Genomic DNA, 9,889 nt, shown 5'->3' with positions numbered 1-9,889 from the left:
GGAACCTACACTAGTGGCCAAAACTGTGGAAATCTTTTGGAAAAAGAGGTTTCATGGTTCATAACACCTGATTGGCTCTCTAAACACTCCTGCTCATTGGCTACATTCAAATGAAGGAGAGCTACTGCATATCAACCTAAGCAAGTTGTGCTTCCTTTTTCTGGTTATTTGGCTATAACTTTTGATAGAATATAGATAACTGAACAAACTTTGTTGCGTTGCATTCCTTATTAAATTATCTTTCCATTGATATATAATTTTATGGTATTACTAAAAAGAAAAAAAGAAAAAAGTGGTGTTATGAGGCATCAACCGTAGGAAATACACTTTCCCCAAAAGGTTTCCACAATTTTGGCCACTAGTGTATGATGCCTTGATGCATAGCATCAGCAGCCAAAATAAGGGATTTCCCGAGCACAGGTATGTTCCACTTCTGAGTCCCTCCAAGCCAAAGGCAGAAAGTCCAGCCAGCAGACAAACAAAGCCTCAAGCAGTGGTTCCCACAGCGCAGCAACCCGGCAAAGGGGATGCAGCAAGGAAAACCACCATCACCTCTCCGCTGGGAAGCACTGAGCAAAGGCGAGTCCCCAGGCAACGCGGCCGATTTGATCGGCACAAGGCATGCAAGCTCCACCCCCCAGTCGTTCTTAGACTCCTTATTGGGTGAGCAACGCAGCCAAGCAAAACAGTCGGAGCCTCCCTCCTCCCTGGCCAGCAGGGAGGGAGGGAGGGAGAGGAGCTGCTTCTTTTGAAACCCGGGAAATTTAAGGGACATCATCAAGTGGGACACAGCGCTGGGATAAGGGACTTTCCCACCAAATAAGGGACGGTTAACAGCTATGCCTTGATGGTGCCTTGTACACAGCCAGGCCATTGGGCCCATCTAGCTCAGTATCGACTACACTAACAGGCAGCCACTTGCCAGGGTTTCAAGCAGATCTCTCCCAGTCCTACCTGGGAATGCTGGGGATTGGAACTGGGATCTTGTGCACTCAAGGCCATACCCTCCAACATTTATCCAATAAAAATAGGGATGGTCTATTCCATAACAAATACCCTGCCCATCTGGCTGGGTTTCCCTAGCCACTCTGACTGGCTTTTAACATATAAAAATCATTAAGCATTAAAAAAACCTTTCCCTATACAAGGCTGCCTTCAGATGTCTTCTAAAGGTTGCATAGTTACTAATAATAATAATTTACCCCGCCCATCTGGCTGGGTTTCCCCAGCCACTCTGGGCGGCTTCCAACAGAACACTAAAATACAATAACCTATTAAACATTAAAAGCTTCCCTAAACAGGGCTGCCTTCAGATGTCTTCTAAAAGTTTTTCTCTTTGACATCTGGTGGGAGGGCGTTCCACAGGGCAGGTGCCACTACCGAGAAGGCCCTCTGCCTGGTTCCCTGTAACTTAGCTTCTCACAGCGAGGGAACCACCAGAAGGCCCTCGGCGCTGGACCTCAGTGTCCGGGCAGAACAATGGAGGTGGAGACGCTCCTTCAGGTATACTGGACTGAGGCCGTTTAGGGTTTTAAGGTCAGTACCAGCACTTTGAATTATGCTCAGAAACGTACTGGGAGCCAGTGTAGGTCTTTCAAGATCGGTGTTATATAGTCTTGGCGGCTGCTCCCAGTCACCAGTCTAGCTGCCACATTCTGGATTAGTTGTAGTTTCCGAGTCACCTTCAAAGGTAGCCCCACATAGGGCGCATTGCAGTAGTCCAAGCGGGAGATAACCAGAGCATGCACCACTCTGGCAAGACAGTCCGCGGGCAGGTAGGGTCTCTGCCTGCGTACCAGGTGGAGCTGGTCAACAGCTGCCCTGGACATAGAATTGACCTGCACCTCCATGGACAGCTGTGAGTCCAAAATGACTCCCAGGCTGTGCTCCTGCTCCTTCAGGGGCACAGTTACCCCATTCAGGACCAGGGAATCCTCCACACCTGCCCGCCTCCTGTCCCCCCAAAACAGTACTTCTGTCTTGTCAGGATTTAACCTCAATCTGTTAGCCGCCATCCATATATATTATCTCCTTGACTCGGGGGTTGCATAACTCCAAACCCTCCAACATTTCTCAGATGAAAATAGGGATGTCCTAAGGAAAAGCAGGACATTCCAGGATCAGATCAGAAATCAGGACGGCTTCTGTAAATCCAAAACTGTCCCTGGAAAATTGGGACACTTGGAGGCTCTCCAGAGAGTTGTGGCCTCCACAGTTAACTCTGGAAACCCATTCTCAGTCTCCTGGCTGTGTGGTATGATACATAAGAATTTTTGGAACACAGACAGACTCACTGAGAAAAGGAACCCACTATTTGTCTGCTTCCAGGCCTTGATTTTCAAAAGCAAAAATTTCATTAGAAAGAAATAGGGAGTACTATAAAGTACTCTCAGATCTTTCGGAGTGATGTTTGAAAATATCAGGCCTTGCACGGTCGCCCCAATGCATCTCTTTGCATTCAAAAAACTGAACTTAAATCAAAACAAAACAAGGTTAATTGGTATCAGCTGGTTTGGCGGAGGCAGCTGGAGCTGCAGGTTTTATGGACAAAGCTAAGAGACTCGCCGCCTGCAATTTGCAGATTGGAGGAAAGATGATGTCATCTTAATGTGAACAAGGTTAAAATCCCCAAAGACGCATTACTGTGACAATAGGATGAGATCATGCCATATATATTTCTGGTCCAGGGGAAGGGCAGGGCAGGGCGAGGGAAGAGGAAGGACTAAAATCCGAAATCCAGAGCTAAGGAACCCTAAAGGAAAGCTTCAAAAGGCTGCCCTTAATTTAAACACAATATGTGTGAAAGAGCTAGGGATGCATTTGGTCATCTTCATTTTAATGGGGATTCCAAGGGACTTTCTCTCTGCCTGCCTGCCTCTCTCTCTGTCTGTCTCTGAGATCATCAGCAAATACTGAGCCAACAACAACAACTTGGCTAAAAAGAGGGGTAAAAACCAAAAAGGAGAGGAAATAAATGACAAAAACTTCATAGAGGAGGATGTTTTGGGATCCAGAGTGGATTGCGACAAAAAAACACACACCCAACCAAGCCACAAAAAGGAATTTAAAAGCAAATAAAGAATGAACTGCTGACTAAGCGGTTTGTGTGTTTTTTTAAAAAAATATCCTGTACTTTCTGTAAGTAAAGTAGCCCATGTGCCTTTTATGGAGGACAAGCCTCTGTTTGAAGCACTGTCTGGTTTAAGCTTAGTTTTAAAATAAAGAACCGTAAGAAGGGGGAGCAGGAGGTTGCTTGAAGTTGCCCATCTACAGGTAGCAGCATCTGGGCAGCAAACCGAGCAGGTGAGAAGACCCAGCTACAGTCTTCCCCGTTATGATGAGATGTATTAAAATTGGAGTCTGTCCAAAATCGCATCTGCACAGACATGCAAAGCAGTGTCATCCTGTTTTGGGGTTAGGCATTTTGTTGTTTTTTGGGGTTAGCCGAGACTCCAAAACAGGCTTTTCAGTAAAAGAAAGGCTGTCCCTGTGTTTTTTAAAAAGCTCTTTTGAGCTGAACAGGTACATCTTCACTCAAAGGCTGGTGCCCAAACTTTTTTCAAAGACCCAAGTTGTTGACCTTTCTTTTGGGATTGAAGTTGTTGCACTTTTTTTGAGGGTTTTACCCCTGGAAATAAACTGCCACGGAGGCTGGATTAAATCAACCGGGGGACTGGATTAGGCCCCCAAAACGGATTTTGGACATGCCTGGCTTAAGCAGACAATGAAATAGATGAAACACTTCTGTTACAGTTCTTTCACTGATCTGTGATTTTGGCTTTTATATGGTTTTTCATTGTGCACATATTTGTTGCATATATATACAGTGGTACCTCGGGTTAAGTACTTAATTCGTTCCGGAAGTCTGTTCTTAACCTGAAGCACCACTTTAGCTAATGGGGCCTCCTGCTGCTGCCATGCCGCTGGAGCACAATTTCTGTTCTCATCCTGAAGCACAGTTCTTAACCCAAGGTAATATTTCTGGGTTAGCGGAGTCTGTAACCTGAAGCGTCTGTTACCTGAAGCGTATGAAACCCGAGGTACCACTGTATATTAAATTGTGGCATGCAAGTATTTTGTATAACTAAATGATAAAAGAAAGGGAGTTCCATAAGCAGAGCTGACAGATCTAGGTGGTAAGAATTATTCACTTCTCTCCCTTTGCATGTGCAGCTTGCAGTGGGATCCCATACTCAGAAGTCCAACCAATGAAACTTACCCCCTTGGTGAGTATAGCAGGTATGAGGAACCTTTGACCCTGCAAATGCTCCTAAACTACAACTCCCATAATCCTAAGCCATTGGCCATGCTTGCTGGGGTTGATGGGATTTGTAGTTCAGCAACATCTGGAGAGTCAAAGGTTCCCAACTTCAGGGTGTAGGACTGCAGCCCAAACTGCACATTCCTTTTGGAACAGGGCATTCTAAATGAGGTTCTAACATTCCCACCTGTATTCTGAAAAATATTCTAAAATTGTTCTGCAGCATAAACACGACTGCATGTGATGAGAGTTCCCACCCCAGCAAAGAATGATTAAATATTATTTTGGAAGTGAGAGAGGTGACATTCACAGAACCATGTCCCAGAATTATTATTTTTTTTTGGGGGGGGGAGAATTCTAAAACATTTTAATTTTTTTAAAATAGACTTCAAAAAAGTTTGGGGGGAACGCATTTTTAGATTACAGTAGTGTGCACACTTAAGCAATTAAGCAAGGGCATTTGATTAGCAACCCCTGTCTACTACTTAGCCTCTTTATTCCTATGGAAGCAGCGAGGGTGTACTTTGTTTTTCCACCCATAATTTCCCTATTTTGGCTTTATTTCTGTTAAGTAAATCATGGCACGATGTAGTATGTCATGTGTTGTTCATCTGAGGTTGTGTTTACTGTATTGGTCCGAATATAAGCCGCACTCCTCCCCCCCCCCCCAATTCTGACCGTGAAAAGTTAAAGTGCAGCTTAAATTCGCAACCTTACAAAAATTGGCTTTTACGATATCGCTGCTGAAACAGACATACAGTAAAACGGAACAGGTGTGAGTACCTGCAGAATTTAAGGGAGTGGCTTATATTCGGGTATTGTCTTTTTTTCTCCCCTCCCCTTGAATTTTAAAGGTGCGGCTTATATTCGGGTGCAGCCTATATTCGGGCCAATACGGTACTTACCATATTTTTCCATGTATAAGACTAGTTGTTTTTTAATTAAAAGGTTATGCTAAAAATTTGGGCTAGTCTTATACACGGGGCAATCTCCCCTCATTTTCTCAATTTTTATCTCCAAAAAAGAGGGAGCGTCTTATACATGGGGGCGTGTTATACACGGAAAAATACGGTAATTTTAAGACCTGCTAAGGAACATATGATTGTTATTATGTCTTCATATGTAAAACCACATAATTCAAAGAGGGTGCACTTCCTTGTTCCTATGACTGTATCTCTCTATACATGAGAGAATGAGATAAAATATACAAAGACACCTATCTCTGGAGTTTCATAAAGCATATTTCTACGATTAGATTCTCCACTCTGGCACTTTGCTTCCACAAAGAAGCTCAACACTCTTGGAGCCTCGAAAGCGAAATCAGAAGACCTGCATGGTTGCGTGTTTCCTAAAGACTTACAACTGCCGTCCTTTTTCCTGCTGAGGTCAGTCCAGCTTCCTAAGCACAAGAATTGCTTGGAGCATTGAGAGGGAGATTTAAGCATTATCCTACAGCTGGAAGAAAAAGATTCTCTTGCTTTTCACAAACATCCTTCGTGCAGAAAAGTGAAGTCATTTCAGCTTGATTTAATTTACTTTTTAAAATTTTCTTTTAGCAATGGCATTCCTGCTTGTGGTTCTTTGCTCTTCTGTAAGCAAGCAACACGGCTAAGTTTGAAAGTTCAGAACGAACAGGACGGTATTTCATTCGGAGCTTAATCTTTTGATGCAAAAATAGGCTGCAATAAATTAAACTTGACTTGGATTAGTAACTGGAAAATTGAGAGCATTTCCCTTCAACAGTTTCTATACACTTCAGGCTAACAAATCTAAACCAGCTTGATACTAGTTTAGCAGTCACATAAAGAATCTTGTTGGTTAATGTTAGAAATAGCGGATTTTTTTGGAGGGAAGTGGAATCTCTTCTGTAATTTCCTGTCTTGAAAAATCAGATATGATTCTTATAAAATGTTGAAAATAGCAACTCTGTTGTGCTCCATCCCTTATGCTGCACAACTGACCCTGAGCCCTGGTTATCGAAACACCAAATGCTTCCCCTTAGAAACATAAGCAGCTAATTTACCCAGATTCAAAATCAGATAAATTCTTCTGGTCTAAAACGGTTGTTTATCAGTTTTGTATTGGTGAAATCCTTGATATTTGCAGATATTCATGTACTTGTAAATCATATTCCTGTAGTATAAGGATGAACTGCAGGCAGCGAAAGTGGATTTTGTGAGCCCTTATGGTCTCCAAAAGAATTGGAAGGATGAACACCCACTGTTCGTCTGAGCACCTCACTGTCCAGGCTGAATTTCAACATATTTCCTATAAATGTCCATTTTGTGGGAATACATGTTTGAACAGCTAAAGGATGAATAGATATATTGATGGTGATTATATCCTTAATGTACTTGATGCTGTTTGTATCAATATATATTATGTATTTCCTTTTTTTCACTGTTAACTTGCAAAAAAAAGCCAAACTCAAAACCACTAGTCCGCCTAGCTTAGTATTTATTTGCCTACGCCAGGGATAGCCAATGTGTTGCCCTCCAGAGGTTGTTGCCCTACAATTCCCATCAGCATTGACAACAGGGATGATGGGAATTGGAGTCCAACTGCTAGAGGACAGCTTTCCAGGGTCTCACTGTTTCCCAGTCCTAACTGGAGATGCTGGACTTTTTTTTCATGCAAATGATGGGCTCTACCACCAAGTTCCTTGCCTTAAAATATTTATTTCTTTATTGGACTTATGAGTAGTCTTCTTCTTTACAGACAGTAAACTCAAAGCGACATACAATTTAAAATAAAATAAAATAAAAATCATGTAAGGACGACAATGCAGACATCAGGCAAAAAGATTGCTCTTAAGGTCTGATGTCCTGGGAGAATGGATTGCATCATGTAATCAAGATTCTGCAAAGATTATTTCTGGAAATGTTATTTTGAGCAGAGGCACACATTTGGGCTCATTTCACTTTGGAGAAGAATCTTTTCTTAAGCCAGAATCGTGCCAAAGCTCTCCCGCACTGGGAAATGCCAGTGAACAATTAGCAAGGGACTGATTAGAGCAAATTCACATGTGAAGGTTATTTCCCGCAATAACACCATTTTCACGTGAAAAACCTGCACATGCAATACTGCTGTTATCAGGCATTCAAAACGCTATCCCCACAGGGTTTGCTAGCCAATTAAAATATTGGACTCAGTCCTTCCCTTCATTAAAAATCCATTTTATTTCCATAAACAGGAGAGGCTGCAGACGGAGCAATTTAGCAAGTAATGGTGAGACAGATGACATCATTTCTTGGCAGAGACATGGGAGGCTGGGGTATCCCCTCTCTCTCTTTCAGTCTTTTAAATACATTTTTTGGACTATTCCAACCAGGCAAGAAAAAGCATGCTATTGAGAAAGAAAACGGGCAAGTGAGGCCATTTAATAAAATGCAAAGGAGAATAATTGGCAGGAGGAGGTAATAATCACAGGGGAATTCCAGTCCGCAGGTGTTTCTCAGAACCTTTGGAGATCTCGAACTATTTCCCAAGCTTCTGGTAGCTGAATCAGTTTCTCCACCTGCCCTGAATTAAAACGGAAGTCTTATTTACTCTTACAACCAAAAAGTGTACAGAGTACAAAAAGGAAGAGTCATCTGTCCTACTGGATCTCAGTACAAGCCGCTGTTCTCAAGTGGTATTAGGCATGTGTGGCATTGTGTGTATTTTCTTTTTACACACACACACTGATGTAAAACACCAGGCACTGCACAATCCCTGCCCCCAATCAAGATTGGAACCAAAGCATGCGCACTCTCATGACACTGCCAAGCTGCATTCCCTTGCATACCTGCAGGACGCGGCTGGAGCTGTGGTCTAAACCACCGAACCTCTTGGGCTTGCCGATCAGAAGGTCAGCGGTTCGAATCCCCGCGACGGGGTGAGGTCCCGTTGCTCTGCCTCAGCTCCTGCCAGCCTAGCAGTTCGAAAGCACGCCAGTGCAAGTAGATAAATAGGTACCACTGCAGCCGGAAGGTAAACGGCGCATTTCCACGCGCTCTGGTTTCCGCCATGGTGTTCCATTGCGCCAGAAGCGGTTTAGTCCTGCTGGCCACATGACTCGGAAAGCTGTCTGTGGACAAACACCAGCTCCCTCGGCCTGAAAGTGAGATGAGCGCCACAACCCCGTAGTTGCCTTTGACTGGACTTAACCACCCAGGGGTCCTTTACCTGCAGCAATGTCTTTTATTTTATTTTCATCCACGGAATGCTGATGAGTTTCCAAACAGGACAATTGTTGAGCACGGGAAGAACATGCCTTTACTTACCAGAGCACATACACCCAGGATTTGGATTATAAATATTAACTGAGGCAGGAGGGAGAGAATAATTGCACTGAATGCAGTCCTTTTTAAAAAACAACAACAACACAAGAGAATGATTTAACAGTAGTCTTCATGCTTTCTTTTTAAATGTATTCAGACAGTGGGGTGGGGGGAAGAAAACACTTTTCCCCAACACATTTATAAATAATCTGGAACTAAAAGAGGATCTCTAGCATGGGTGTTCAACAAGCCTTACCCTTGTTTTCCTAAGTGTTCCTTTTATTTCCTGTTGCTTACTAGAGAGAGGGAAGATTAATTAAGTCATCTCTCTCCTGAATCTACTCCTGCCCATCAATTTCACTGCGGTGAACCCTGAGTTCCCAGTATATTATAAGAGTGTGAGAAAAATGTCCATCAATTTAATTTGTATTTATACCTGTAGATTTCAGGGCAGTTCATGTAATGTAAGATGTCCTATGGAAGCTTCCTAAAGCAGAGTATTAATTGTCCTGGCCCTTTTATCTGAGCACTAATAATTTTGCTCAATTTAGCCTCAACAGTTTTATCAGGATCTAAATCACAAGTGTATCAAATCTGCAGAAAAGAAGTTGCTGCAAGGACCTAAATTTTTCAATGACAGCACAAGGTGTTAATTGAGAGAGTAATAATGACTCATTTATGTAAAGCAACTGTTTTCAAGAAAGGTTTGGGTTTTTTTGGAATCCTGACATGCCTGAAAAACTACTGAAAAGCTTTTTCATTACTGAAAAAAGATTAGTAATGAAAGTTTCCAACTGAAGACAGTGGATGCATATTTCACTTCAGAGAGGGTAACACTGAAGCAGATAGCACCCCACCTGAAATAAGAGGGCAGTTGCCTAGTTAAAAGAAATCTTAAAGTGCACTTAGTAAGGTACACTTACTAGCAAGGAAACCCTATTTAAATCAGTGGGATTTACTTCCAGGATGACACAAAAAAGAAGTGCAAAATTAGTTGATATTATGAAGCAAGCTTCAGCTGATTAAATCTACATAAATTTGAACAGGAGATGAAACCACAGTTCAGAAGCAAAACCATGCCCAGTTCTTGGTGATGCAGGCATGTATCACAGAAGACACCATCTTAGAAGAGTCCTTCCCCTTTCCACTCCCACACAGGACAGAAAACCTTTTGAGGTGGCACTTATTAAAATCTGCAGATGGTTAAGTACTCACGGTGAAAACCCACAGAGCTCTCAAGACCCATATCTGTTTTCACTGAGGTATGGTTTGTGGGATTAATGGTTTTAGACATTGTCTTCTTACTGCTTTTTATCATTTTAGGGGACAATTGTTTTATTGTTTATTGCCAGTTTTATTTGTCAGG

General features: G+C 42.6%; 1 long non-coding RNA gene across 1 annotated transcript; it reads right to left on the bottom strand.

Moving 5' to 3' along the window:
* Nucleotides 1–7,421: 7,421 nt before the first annotated feature.
* On the bottom strand, nt 7,422–8,126 carry LOC307203546. The gene is made up of 2 exons (XR_013833278.1): nt 8,049–8,126; nt 7,422–7,783 (listed from the first exon to the last, which is right to left on the bottom strand). It is a non-coding gene; the product is annotated as an uncharacterized lncRNA (long non-coding RNA).
* Nucleotides 8,127–9,889: the final 1,763 nt, after the last annotated feature.

Source organism: Podarcis cretensis (assembly GCF_951804945.1).
Source record: "Podarcis cretensis genome assembly, chromosome: 14".
In the NCBI taxonomy this organism is placed as follows: Eukaryota; Metazoa; Chordata; class Lepidosauria; order Squamata; family Lacertidae; genus Podarcis; species Podarcis cretensis.
Note: the sequence above shows the minus strand (reverse complement) of the source record. Positions and strands in the feature narration are given on the sequence as shown.